A 14,894-nucleotide genomic window follows, 5' to 3' on the forward strand; every position below is an offset into this window, starting at 1 on the left:
GGGGGGGGGCAAGTATGTTGAAATAAAATTTTAAATTGAGAAGATGATTTGGCAGCCACAGATCAGAATGGTAAGATAAATCAAAAGAGATGTGCCAAAAGCATGTGGTGACTAGGAGAGGAGAGATAGAAATTTGAAGCCAGATGAGTCAGCTGGGAACAAAGTCTGAAAGGATCGAGCCTGTGTGTGCAGCCCATCGCTGTTCAGGGAGAAGGGCCATCTAACCATCCGATCCATCTAACCAACCCCTCAGAGGGGAATGAGGGACTGCTTTCATGAAGGCAATCCATCTCAATACACTGTTACCAACATTCCTGATGGCCTACTGTGTGCTGGTCTTGGAGCCTTGGAGTTCTGCTGGCTGAGTTTCCAAAGCAGTCCAATCCCAGAAGGTGGTATTTGCTGCAAAAAGCAGCCTCTGATCCTGGGCTGAGTCACTGTCGCTGAAAATCAATACTGTGACTGGCCTGGGAGCTGTCTGGCCTGCAGCAGTTCAACAGGGCCCCATCACCGTCTGGTGAGCCAATGACGCTGGGTTTACGGTTGTGCAGGCCTCAGAGTAGAGACCTCAAAACCTCCCAGAAGCTGCTCTGATCACAGCTGGAAGGAACGGGAGGTGTGGAACTGGTTCATGTGACCGCTCCCATGAGATAACAAATACTGCTTGGGGTCTCACTAATGGTGAATGTCCAATAAACATCACCAGAATCAATGATATATCTACCCAACTGTTACACAGGAAACATAATTTCTTTGATCATCTAGTTTACCTAATTGCTGTATTGACATGCTGTTCATCAGCACATTAGAAAAAATACAGGTTCTTCCAATTAATCCAAAGATGGAACAGGCCTTGAGAGGTCCTATAATGTTTTGCTACTCAGCGTAGTCTGGGGCAGGCAGTCTCAGCGTCCCCTGCGAGCTTGTGAGAAATGCAGAATATCCACCCACTCTGGACCCAATGGATCAGAATCTTCCTGTAAGAGGATTCCCAGGTGACCTGCGTGCAAAGCACCTCTCTAGTTCTTAACTCTCCATCCTAACCTTTAATGGTCTGATTTTTTTTTTTTCTAAAGACCTACAAGAAAAAGAGTTTCCATAGCCCATACACTTAGGAAATTCTACCTCTGTTTATTTCATTCCTATAAGAATTTTTGGAGTATTTTGTTGTTAAATTCAGCGGGAATTCTGATCAACCACTTACATTAAGCTCACAAACGAAGGGCACTCCCACCTGTGGTCTTGAAGAGACTGCCTCCCCTCCTTCCGGAGGAGTCCCTGGATGGCTTCTTGATGGCTGTGCTATACCCTTGTCCAGGTCCTCCCGGGGTGTCTCTGGTGAGGGTCAGTTACCAACCCCAGTGCACCACTCACACTGTCACCCACGTAAAGGGCCTCTCCTGAGACTGCAGAGTACCGAGTACCCACCCAGTGCCGCTGGGTGTCCTCCTCAGGGATCGAAAACTCAAATGTCTCCCAGAACCAGACCAGTGAATAGGAGCCAGGCTCAAGATGCCAGGGAGCGTGTGGAGTCGTGCCTGCCTAGCCTAAAGGTAATCAAGTCTAAGCATTTTTGAAATGTGTGCTGACCTAAGGGAACTCTGCTAGCAGATGTCAGCTTCCAGCCTTCCAGATGGAAACCCCTAGACTACCAGCTTTTCAGGGATCAAATCTGAGTACCTGGTTTCCTTTACAGAACCCGAAACACACGCTGACTCCTGGTCAGTTTGCTAACAAAGCACGAGAGGAGGGTTTGAAGAGCACGGCTCTTCTAAGAGCATCTTCTCTAGGGGATGACGCCCTGTCAAGTAACGGACCCACGTGGCTCGCTGGCAAACTTCTGTCTGGGAGTTTTTAACCACTAGGGAAGTTCTAGAAATCTGACCACTTTTAAGGCCTATGGTTGCTCGAGAAGAAGACGCTGAACAATATGCCAGCATGTCTGGCGAGGTCATTCGGCATTTCTCCCAAGCTGGCCTTGCTGTCACGGTGAGCGTTTTCCCAGCCCAGGATCCCAGATCTGCTGCTTCCTGGGAAAATTGACACTATGCTCATTAAGCAAAAGAAAGTATCAGGAACAGACATCTTCCTTTGCAGAACTTAGCAGCCTCTCATCCTCAGTTGGGAGGCTGCTCGTGAGTGGCGGGTGCTACGCACAGTCCATGGCCGTCTCTGGATTCGCCTGGGCCTCTTACTTTCCTAATCCCGCCTCCTCTTCATAACAGGCAGGAACTCCTGCTAGATCCCATATCAGTTACATTTTGCTTCTCATTTCAGTCAAAGTGTCAACAATCTGGACTACTCCCCCATCCTTCTAGCGGTATTTTTAGAACAAACAAACAACTGACATATTCAGCTAGAATAAATCACCTCAAGAAACCCCAGTTTGGCTTATTTTTCACTCCTGATTCAGCCATTGATCTCAACTCCTATTAGCTCCCTGGAGCCAGCACCTAAGCCGGAAAGGATCTGGACAGCTTGACCTAAAAACACCTCTGGAATCACACTGCCTGCATTGCAAAGACCTCCGCTAATGCCCGAGTCTGACATTCTTACGAAAGGAGCCATTTCATGCAGTGCGGTCCACAAAGCAACAGAGAATCCACACAGTCAGTACAGTTTCCTGGGTGCTCTCTGAGCGGGTGGGGCTAGGGGATGTGGGGTGCAAAGTAAACAGGAGGTGGAGGACCTGCCCTCTGGTTTGTAAGCGGGTTGGTGAGCAAGTGCCTTCAGCACAGTGAGCCATCCGGTAAGTAAACGTGTGAACAGGAAATATTTGGAAGCAAGTCTTTCCATCAAACTATTCAGGCTCTCAAAACAAATAATCTCTTCTCTCTGAACCACAAAGCCATTGTCATTTCTAAAGTCGTGGAGGGGGTGAACTGAAAGCAAATGAATTGACCTGCCGCCTCCCCGAAAGACCTCTCTCTGGAGGGCTCCCAGTCTTTATTTCTGACTCAGTTCCCATGGCCCTGATTTCCGCATATTCCCCAGTCTGAGGATAGCAGCACAAGGGGAGAAATAAGACATCTGGGCCCATTTCAGTGGACAACGGCAGATGTCAAAAGAATGAGAATCCTACAGTCACCTTGACCTAGAAGGGAAAGGGCCCAGGCCAGATGTGACACGGACTCAAAGGAACCCATCAAGTCCTTTAATATGGAAATGACTCCCTCCACTCAAAGTCAGGAAGGGAGCCAGAAAGGAAAAAACTCGGCAGGGTGCTGGGAAGCTGAACCAGCTCTTTGGGACCAGAGGTGGACAACACATCTCTCTGGAATCATCTGGATGCCAAATGGGACCATGAGTCTTTGCACCAGAAACCTGCTCCTGTGAACCCTGGCCTGGCTTACATTTCCCACGTTCTCCGTCTTTACCTCCTGCGGGTTCACACTTAGTCCGTTGTGAAGGGTTTTGTTTTGTTTTGCTTGGCTTGTTTCAGCAGTGCCAAGGGACACCAAAGGGAGGACCTTTGTCTATGGCTGGGGCTTTAACAGGGAGCCCTGCTCCCTGACGGTGCGCTGGTGCGGGCCGCAGTGGGGATCTTTGTTTCTCCTGGGGCACTCAGCACACTCCAAAGTACTTCTCCTCCACATTGTGCTGGGAGCCAGGCAAGGGCAGGGACGGTGCTTTCCCTGGCCTTGGCTCTCCTGAGCCTGGCACACACTTGGCAGGAAGTGGGCTCTCTAACCATTAACTGGGGGAGGGGTTCAAAGGGCAGTGAATCTGATCATCTGTAGGTGGATCATGGATCCCCACTGTTTTCAGTGCAGGATTTCCACAAGAATACTTATGGGGTTAATTTGGAGCTTCTGTTCTCTCTCTTCTTTGCTCTCAGGTGTTTTTGTTTTGTTTTGTTCTCAAATAGTAAACTTTCATTACCTTAAAATGCAAAAGACCGTCACAAATGAGCTGATGTTCAACTGTATTTGGACCGTTCGATTTGTTTCACAGTTGGCTGGGTAACTAGCAGGTGCTTTATATGACCCATTTGCAGTAAGAAGACCATCATTTTATCATAGAGTGAAACTTGGCAGAGTCAAAACCAAAATGGACCATAGAAGAAACACAGGTGGACACGCTTGGGCTGTGAACTAAGGCCACCAGGCTATTCAGCAGGGTCATTAGTTTCAACTACTCACTGCACAAACATGTACGAATATTCACGGCACGACAAGCACTGGGTTAGGTGCTGGGGATCCAGAAGTTTCCAGGAAGCACCTGCGTGAAGTCTGAAGCTGATACTCCATACTTTGAATTGTTGAATGAGATATCTAGGAGGACTTGAGATCTTGCAAAGAAAAGCACCAGAATAAATAAACCTTCTGCATGCCACCTCGAGGATGGATGGGTTTGGTGTGGCTGCCCCAGCCTGGCCTCTTCTGAGGAGCTCCCTTCCCTGGCTGACAAGGAGATCGGCATGCCCTGAAGACTTTCTCTCCAGCATACTCAGAAATAACCAGAAAAGGGGGAACTCTCTGGAAAAGAAGCAGGCTACTCCTGTGAGGACTTTTAATTGAGGGACAAACAGCCCCATGCAAGCCTAGTGTTGGTCAAGTGGAAATGGGGAGAGGCGTTTGGGCTAGCACAACTCCCGACGTGAGGACAAGCTGCTCCAAGCCCTGGAGGAAGGAGGATCTTCTCATGAACCAATCTGGCTTCAAGGAAGTTCTCTTCCATTTTCTCTTTTCCAGTTCTTCTACTCTGGCCTCATAAACCCAATTTTCAGTTTCTGAGGCATTTTTCATTGCCTTTTGAGGATTCTGTCTCTCTTGACAAGCATCTACATTACTGAAGGCAACACCACAGCCCCATCGCCTCACAGAAAGATCACAGAGACGGCTGGTGTGGTGGGGAGCGAGTCCTTGCCTTAGCAAGTACCTCCCAGGGGAACAGTGGCTTCATGATCCAGAGCCACAGAGAGAATCCAGGGGCATACGGGCCCCAGCCATCTAATCTCAACCTCCCAGGAGTGCTGGAAACCTTCCTCTGCCCACACAAGTCACTAAAGAGAGGTTGGAAAGTTGATTTTTAAAAAACCTGTGGTAAAATATACATAACACAAAATTTACCATTTTTAAGTGGACAGTTCAGTGGTATTAATTGCATTCACATTGTTGGTAACAATTGTCACCATCCATCTCCAGAACTTTCTTCTTGCAAAACTGAAACTCTGTACCCATTAAACGATAATTCCTCATTCCCTCCTCCCCCAGCCCTTGGCAACTGCCGCTGTAGGCTACTCAAAATCATAGAACTGTCGCTATGATTTCTAGTTTCTCCACATCCTCACCAACACTTGCTACTTCCTGTTTGTTTATTTTAAGAGCCGTCTTAATGGTATGAAGTGGTATCTCACTGTGGTCTTAACCATCCCTAACGATTTAGTGATGCTAAGAACATTTTCACGTGCTTATTGGCCATTTGACTATCTACTTTGGAGAAACGTCCATTCAAGTCCTCTGCCCATTTTTTATTCAGGTTGTTTTTTTGTTGCAGAGAGTTAATTTTAAATAAGCTACCACACCACTGAATCTGCTCCACTTTGATCTGTGGTATCTTTCAGGCTGCCAGCCACTCTCCTTTGCCCAAAGATCCCCTCCTCAATTGTATCCGAGGGACGGGCAACCCTGGGTTGCCGACATTGCCTTCCTCCCTCCATCCCAGACATCCTGCAGGTATCCATGGATCATTACTCTAATTTAATGAGATGAACACCCTCTTTCCTTGTGGGCCCAACTTTCTATCAAATGCAAATTTCACCAGCATGTTCATTACTCCATCGCTCAGCTCAGGCCTAAAAACAGCCCATAACATCTGGCCTCTCAGTAATCACTACATGAAAACATTACTCAATATGACATTTCAACTTAAATTGAGTTTCTCTGAGAGTGTGTGTGTGTGAGAGACAGAGTAAGAAAGAGACATAGTCTTACTTGCCAAGTAATGATTTTTTTTAAAACCAGATATGTACTCTAATGGAGAAAAGAATGATCCTTATCATGTTTTCTAGTTTATTGATGAGATTAACAGGGAAGATAGCATCAAAGTCCTGCTCATCTGGATTGTTAGCTCTAAGCACAGACTGTCTTTCTCTTGTTTGTGGCAGCATCCCTACACCTAGCATGGCAACTGGAATGTGGTAGGAACTCAATGCTTTGAAGGCAGTGGTTAAGAGCACACAGATGTCAAGGTCAGACTGCCTGGGTTCAAATCATGTCTCTGCCACTTACTAGGTGCATAATCTTGGACAAATTACTTAACCTCTTTGTGCCTCAGTTTCCTGATCTGTAAAATGGGGATGATAATACTACCTCCCTTTGATGGTTCTCATGATGATTAAATTACTTTAAATGTGTGACGTGCTGACAAGAGTTGCCTGCCATAAAGCAGTGTATAAATGCCAGTGGTTATTTTTGCTAAATGAGTGAATGAATGGGTGAATGAATGAAGGAAGCTTACATATGTTCACTTCTTTCCAGACAGTTAGTTCCCACTGGTGTAAAAAGAAATGTGATTGTCTGACGAAGTCTGCTTTCACATGTACGAGAGCAGAAGAGCACACACAGAGAAGGAGAATACTGCAGAGGAGCTTGTGGTCTTGCAGTCAGGTGACTGATGCATCAAAGTTATGCATCAGAAAACACACTTAAAAGAGTTGTCCAAACACCATAATGATCCCACTTCTATTGTATCCTTGAGATGTTTCAAAAATTACTGTCTTGTGCTTTGTGGTAACATTTGATGGCTTCTTAAGTGTGTTGTTGATATGATGACCTCTCTGAAAGCACACAAGTAAGGATTCCATTTAAATAGGAAAGAGTAAAATTCAAGTCAATTAAAAATCTATAATTAGGAAAGTTGCACAACCATAATTCGTCTCAGGGCAAGAAACTAAGCCCATTGTAAGGCTTGCTGAGTTAGAATAACGCATTTTAGTTACACTAAAGTTCTCAAATGCTACCATAAGTATGATACTATCTGAAAAATCTTCCAGAGAAAAAAGTAACAAACTGTCAGTTCTCATCCCCATATTTTATCTAAAAATGAGTCTCCATGGCAGAAACACAAAGTCTGTGAGGGTCCAATCAAAGCGCCACTGACAGACATCCGCCTCATCTTTAGGAGAAAGAACCTTTCCAAATATCACCTGGCACCTCCTTCTACCTTTCTGGGCCGATGAGGAAAATTACTAAGTAAAATGTTTTAATCAATTAGGAAATTTTCGCAAAGTTATATTTCAGAAAAAGAAAGATCAAGGCTCTCGTACCAAGTACAATAGATAGTCAATCTATCGGAATTCATGAACACTGTTCAATATAAACTTTGTTAAATTTTATTTTAGGGAAAACAATGTGTTGGAGACATTTAATACATAATCAGAAAATACTAATTTTTCATCGTTTGGTTGAAACTTCAACTATTTACTAGTTGAAGGATTTAAAAAAAGCAATTTTTTCAACAGAAAAAGAAGGTAGTATAGGAGCAACAAAAAACACAAGACATATATAGAAATGGCAGACATAAATCCAACCGTATCACTAATTATATTAAATGTGAATGGACCAAATGCTTGAGACAAAAGGCAGAAATTATCAGACTAAATTAAAAGCGAGATCCAATTATATGCTCTCAATAAGAGAAGAAGTATTTGAAGAAATAATGGCTGAGAATTTTCTAGAAATGATACACAATGCCAACAATACCAACCCACAGTTTAAAAAGTCCAATGACTCCCAAGCAGGATCCACTCTTAGCTGTATCAGAATGAAAACGTAAAGCATCAGCAACAATGGCAATGAGAGCAGCCAGAGAGAAAGGACAGATGACATTCAAATGAGCTGAAGTTAAACAGTTGGCTTCTCAACTCCTACAAAAGGAGCAAGATCACGTGTGCTGTGAGGAACTGTGAGCCTAGAATTATATATCCAGCTTGAAGAATCTCTTTGGAGAGCAAAGCCAAATATATTTTTAGATACAAACGGAGAAAGTTTGCCAGCAAGAGACCCTCACTGAAATTTCTAGGGTTATCACTAAACAACCACCACCAAAATGGAATGTTTCTTTCTCTAAATTAGTAAAGGAAAAATATGTAATAAAAATGTAATCTAAAAGAAGGTAGGAAAGGAGAGGATGAGAGATGAAAAAAGAGCAGGACAAATAGAAAGCACAAGTTAGGTGGGAGACACTAACACAAATATATCAGTATTTACAATAAATGGAAATGAACTAGATGTTGCAGATAAGACTGTCATCTTGAGTTAAAAAAAAAAGTCAGCTATATATAACGAGCACAAGAGTACATCTAAAACATAACAATATAGAAAGTTCAGAGAGGATGGAAAAAGACGTTCCAAGCACATGTATACACACACATATATTTGTATGTGTGTATATATGTGCACATATGTGTGAATATATGCATATGGACGTATGTGTATAGCATATAAAGCAGACTTTGAGGCAAAATGAATTATGTGACATTACATAATGATAAACGGTTGAATTTACCAGGAAGACATAGCAATTCTAAATTTATATGCACCTAACAGCATAGCTTTAAACTATACAGCAAAAATTGCTCTAACATGTGGTGAAACAGGACAACTACAATCCTACAGGTAGATTTCAACATGCATCTGCTCACTAATTGATAATTAAGTAAACAAAAAACATCAGTAAGAATAAAGAAGATCTGAATATCATTAATAGCTTAATCTAAAAAAAATAGAAAAATTTACCCCCAAATGCAGAAAACATTCTTTTCAAGCACACATGGAATATTTACAAGAAGTGACTTTATGCTGAGCCATAAGAAAAGTCTCAAAAAATTTCAAATTTATATAGATTATAGTCTCTGAACAAAATTCCATGAAGTTATTAAAAGCCCATTACCAAAAGATAAGTAAAAAAAACTCCATATATTTGACAATTATGTAATAAGTTTCCAAAACAACTGAGTCAAAAAAGAACAATGGAAATTTAAAAATATTTAGAACTAAACAATAACAAAAATTTCACTTATTGAAATTTGTAGTTTACCACTAAAGCAGTACTTAGTTGGAAATTTTTAGTCTTAAATGCTTATGTCAGAAAAGAAGACAAAAATTAGTGAACTAAATATCCAACTTAAAAGATTAAGAAGGAAAACCAAATAAAACAAAACAGAACAAACTGAAAAGAAAGAAGACAGGAAATAATAGAAATAAGAACAGAAATACGTGGAAGAGAAAGTAAGCATATAGTTGAGACCATGAAAAAGTTGGTTCTTTGAAAAGATCAATGTAACAGACAAATTTCTGGGAAGAGTATTCAAGAAAAAAAAAGAAGGCACATTAAACAATATTAGGAATGAAAAAGACTTAACCACAGAGGCTGTATGACAATAAACAGATAAAACACATTATAAACAACCTTATGCCAATAAAATTTAACATTTAGATGAAACGGATAAATCCTTAAAATATACATATTACATATTATAGCTTATATGTTATACACAGTTTAATAAAAATAAGAAGTAGAAAATCTGAATATCCTATAATCATTGAAAAAAAAAACAGCATCAGGAGTCTTTCCACAGAAAATCAAGACCAGCCCATATGGTTTTACAGGCAAATTCTACCCAAACTTATTATTCTAGGAACAAATAATTCCAATCTTACACAAATGGTTCCAAAACACACAAAAAAGAACTACTCCAACTCATTTTATGAGGCTGGCCTAACCCTGATGCCAAAACCAGACAAAGATATAAGGAGAAAGGAAAATTACAAGCTACTTCATACATGAACATAAATGTGAATGTTCTTAAAAACGTTAGTAAACCGAACCCATGAACAAGCTAATATGTCATGATCGAGTTGGGCTTATCCAGGAATGCAAGGTTAATTTAACATTTAAAAATACCAATTAATATAACATTCACAGATTAAAGGAGTAAAATCATATAATCATCTCAATAAATACAGAAAAAGCATTTTGATAAAACCAATATCAATTCACGATTTAAAAAACAGAACAACTCTTAGCAAACCAGGAAGGAGGAAATTTTCTTAACCTCTTAAACAGTATCTGTAAACAAAACTGTAACAAACGTTTTAATGGTCAAACATTGAAAGAATTTTATTCAATTTCACTGAAGGTCCTAACTAATACAGTACGGCAACTTGTAAAAAGTAGAAGGATCAGAGAAAAAGAAACTAAATTTTAATTATTTCAGATAAAAGTCATTGTCTATATAGAAATCCCAAAGTAATCTACATATAAATTGTTAGAGTTAATAAGGGTTCGGCTGGGTTGTTGGGTCAAGAAGAATATACAAAACCCAGCTGCCTTTCTATACACTAGTAACAAGTACATAGCAAATTTGATTTTAAAAAAAATACTGCATACGTATACTGTACACAAAAGCATGGAAATTTTTTCAGGTAACTAGAAATAAATCTAGTAAAAAATGGGCAAAATATTTATGAAGAAAATTGTAAAACTTCATTAAAAAATATTTTTAAAAGGCCTAAATAGCGAGCTATAATGGCCATGGATTGGAAACCCACTGTCATAAATACATAATTCTTCCCAAACTGAGCTATTAGATCAAATGTAATTCCAACAGATTTTTTTTTTGCGGAACTTAACAAACTGATTTGAAAATTTTTATGAAAGCTTAAAGGGCTGAGAATCGCCAGGACACTCCTGAAGAGCAAGCTAAAGGGACTGACCTACTCACATATAACAAAGTTGTAACAGGGAAGAAACAGTGGCATTCACACAGAGAAGGACACACTGACCAACAGAACCAGATAGAAGGCTCAGACACAGTCCTCTGTCCCCCCCCCCCCCCCCGAACATTTGATTTAAGACTTAAGTGGGACTGTGGAGAAACAGAAAGGAATCTTTTCAATACATGATGTTAGGACAATTGGATATCCATATGGGAAAACATTACATTTGATCCCTCACACCATACAGACATAAAACAGTCAGTTCCAGATGGACTCTCAGAGCTACGTGTGAAAAGTAACAAGAGAGCTTATACAAGATAATTCAGGAGACTATCTTCATGATCTTGGAGAAGGAAAAGTTCTCTTAAACTAGACATAGAAAGTACTATCCATAAAAGAAATGACTGATAAATTCAACTACTTTAAAAATAAGAACTTCTGCTCATCAAAAGACATTGTTAAGAGAAGGCAAAGACAAGACACAGATTACAGATTTTTATAACACATAGAAAAACCAAAAGGACTTGAAACCATAATTTAAAAAGAAATCTTACAAATGAGTATGAACAAGTCAACCCAATTAGAAAAGAGGAAAGATTTCTACAAGTGCTTCACAAAAGAGAAAAGCTAAATGACCAATAAACAAATAAAAAGGTCTTCAATCTCATTAAGAACAAAGGACACGCAAGTTAAACTCGCAATGTGATACCATTAACCAGCAACCATATCGCCAAAAATAAGTCTGACCACACTGAGTGTTGGTGTACGGAGCCATCTGGGCTCTCGGGCACTGCTGGTGGGTAAACCAGCACAAGCACTTTGGAAGCAGTTTGGACTTATTTGGTAAAACTGAAGATACACATATCCTATGACCCAACAATTTCACTTGTAGGTGTACACCTGGAGGTATGCTTGCACATGTGCACCAGGAAATCCATACAAGAATATTTACAGCAGCATTGTTCATAGTAGCCCAAAACTGAAAACAAACCACATATCCGTTTACACTAGACTGGAAAAATAAATCTTGGTAAATTTATATAATAAAGTACTATTCCTCAGTGTAAATGAATAAGTTGTTGCTGTATGCAATAAGATGAACCTCAGGTACATAATATTAAGCAATGAAAGCAAGTAGTATAAGGATATAGTCAGTATATTCCATTAAAAATTTTTAAACATGCAAAATTAGAAATTTTTATTATTAGGTGTACAAACATACATGGTATTGAAAACGGGGGCCAACTTGTTTTAACCACACTCAGTTGGTTGTCTGTTTGCAAAAGTAGTTAGAGAATGCATTACTAAAACCCACCCTATAGACAACATCTCTGATGCCTGGGTCACCGTGGTAACGGGGCTTGAGTTTTTCAGCAACTGAGAGTCGACTCCTTGTCCAGTTCAGGCGGCTAAAACCACCAACTCACCAACTAGACTGCACGACCTCCTGATGTCACGGAACTAAAAACTCCACCCTCAGATCATGGTAACACCGCCACTTTGTGGATATGCATCCTATGGAGAGCCATGAAGCTTGACTACGCTTGCGCAGATCATCAATTACCTTACTTCTTACCTCCAATCTTCTATTCTCACACTTCAGACCATCCGGCCCCTAATCCCATAAATATCCCTAATCCTCGTTTTTCGAGGAGGTGGATTTGAGATTGGTCCTCCCGTCTCCTCACTTGGCTGCCTGATAATTAAACCCTTTCTCTTTGCGAACTCATTGTCTCGGTGATTGGCATAATTGTGGGGCAGGCGAAACGAACCTGGTTCAGTAACAGTATAGAAACACAAGAGAATGCTCAACATAGAATTCAGGGGCAAGGGGAGAGGATAGAGAGGGTCACGCAGGAAGTGGGTGTACATATGTTAGTTGTATTATTATTTTAAATACATTTAATAAATATTCTTCTACTTCTACTCTAATAACAACAATTTTAAAGGATTCTAAAATATCATATTTGAAAGTGCCGTAGTAATAATAACATGCACTCGTCCCAATTATCGGGTGATCACCGTGCACAAATGTCTTAAATGCACTCGCTGAGACAGCTGAAGGCCCTTAGAGGGACAGCTGGTCTCTCAAATATTACCTATCCTACTGTCGCCATGAAATGATAAAAGTTGGTGTTTAAGCACCTTGAATAAACTTAACAGGGACCAAAAAATTCTGTAATTCTCTGCATCAGGCTAAGAGCCTAGCTAAATCAATTCTCTATTCAACAGTTTAACTGTCTCACAGCTGGACAGGCCTGACCCTAACAGTGGGGTGGGCTGTCACCTTCATCTAGCAGGTACTGATCAAACACTGACTTCATATTCACTCTGTGGGAGCTACGGCTGGTGGGACACAAGAAACACGAGGCATTCCAGGCCTCTGAGAGTCTACAGTTCTGCTGGACTGGACTGCACTGGGCTGGACTACAGTTTGTGACAAGCTTGTCATGAACAAACAGATAAAACTACCCGGCAGTTGGGACAAGTGCCCACATTGTTTTGTTTAGGTTGGTGTGAAAAGGTTTTACCCAGGTTGGGGAAGAGACCATGGGATCCACCGATAACATCTGGCCCCAACTTTTAATAAAGTATTCTTGGGAAGAAGTTTCCCATCACAAAGGAAGAAATACAAATATTTAAAAAGCAAACAAGTCATCGGCTGCTCTCAGACCTGCTGCCATATGCTTTGCTTTTTTGAGCTTACAGCTTAACATTAAAATAACAGGCTTGCATTCCTCAAATATCTCTACTGCTGTTCCTTACTTACACTACTTGAAAAGGCTGTCAGCTGCTGTCACTTGGAGGCATTACCATATTAGCCACCACTGTTTACTGCTTACTGTGTGGGGTGGCCATTAGTTTAATAAGCCTCCTCTCGGATGACACCTTAGGCTGTCTCTGCAGGAGCCACATGCTGGAGTCTAACGTCTAATGAAGGTGTTGGGAGGTGAGAGAAAGGAACGCGCTTTATACATATTGATGAGAGAAACAGAATTCACTTGCATCGGGCTGTACTGTACTGATGGACGGGTAAAGGATGGAGTATTTTTTAAAGTGCTTTAACCACTTTAAGGTTCCATCGGCTAACTAGCTTTGGATAAACCCAGAAATACACTCGCTGTGCAAAAGAGCAAGTTTGAGATCTGCAACAAGTAAACCACTGCAGCACAGCTCTTTAATTCACTCTGCATAAATAGCTGAGCCTACAAAAGAAATCTCTAGTCAGAGGGTTCCTGGATTATAATGAGAATTTTCTCGATGGGGAGAAGAGAAGTGCCCTTTTCAATTGAAGACAAAGAAATGTTTGTAATGGAAATGTGTGAACCAATTTTCCAAGGAGAGCTGCTGAAATGCACTGATTAAAAACACAGTGAGGTGATGAGGCAGAGAAATAAAGCCAAAGCTGATCCACTTAGAATTTGCGATGGCACTTATTTCTGAAAGTGAAGAGCCAGCCGGGCCACCAGCTACATTCCTTCCTTTCTCCCCCGCCCCATTACTGACCCCGCCACTCAGACAATTAACCTGCCAGCGTGCAGGAGTGTTTACAGTTTCTGGCCTCTGTGTACTGGTTACTAAGCTACTTCACTGAGGATAAAATGGGAACTGAGTGGCCCAAAAGGCAATGTCCTTCTCAACAAAGCCTAACCAACAGGCCTGGATCAGGGATTCGGGGCAAAGATGTGAAGATAAGTAGATAATTCAAACATGTGGCAGTTTATAACGACAATTCTTAGGTTACGTACAAATATGGATTGATTGATTTAAGGAATTCCATTTCCCAGAGAATAAAACCAAGGCACAAAGAGGTCAGGTATCTTGATCAAAGTTGCCTAAAATATAACAGTCACCTGGAATTAGCCGAAGCCCCTGGTAAGGCGGGACAGACAAGCTAGAAAACAATGTTTCCCAAATTTCAGTCACTGGAGTTTGTTCAATAAAGCTTCTGCCATAGCACGTATATCTGTATTTACTTAATTTTTTCCTTTAAATTGACTTTAAAACAATTCATTTAGGAAATTCTTAGTTTCCCTTCGAGCAATAATTTCCATGAGATCACACTTTGAAACGCAGTTATATTTTTTCTAATGTACACTTAAAAAATGTATACCCATTAAAATAAAAATGTTCATCTGCAATCCATCTAAAATCATCTTGTGTGCCCCA

The 14,894-nt window shown here is 40.9% G+C and overlaps 1 protein-coding gene across 9 annotated transcripts in view; it reads right to left on the reverse strand.

Moving 5' to 3' along the window:
• TTC7B (tetratricopeptide repeat domain 7B) overlaps positions 1-14,894 on the reverse strand; it is a 222,666-nt gene that overhangs the window by 78,266 nt on the left and 129,506 nt on the right. The window lies entirely within an intron of this gene.

The sequence above is a fragment of the Equus quagga genome, chromosome 20 (assembly GCF_021613505.1).
Source record: "Equus quagga isolate Etosha38 chromosome 20, UCLA_HA_Equagga_1.0, whole genome shotgun sequence".
NCBI lineage: Eukaryota > Metazoa > Chordata > Mammalia > Perissodactyla > Equidae > Equus > Equus quagga.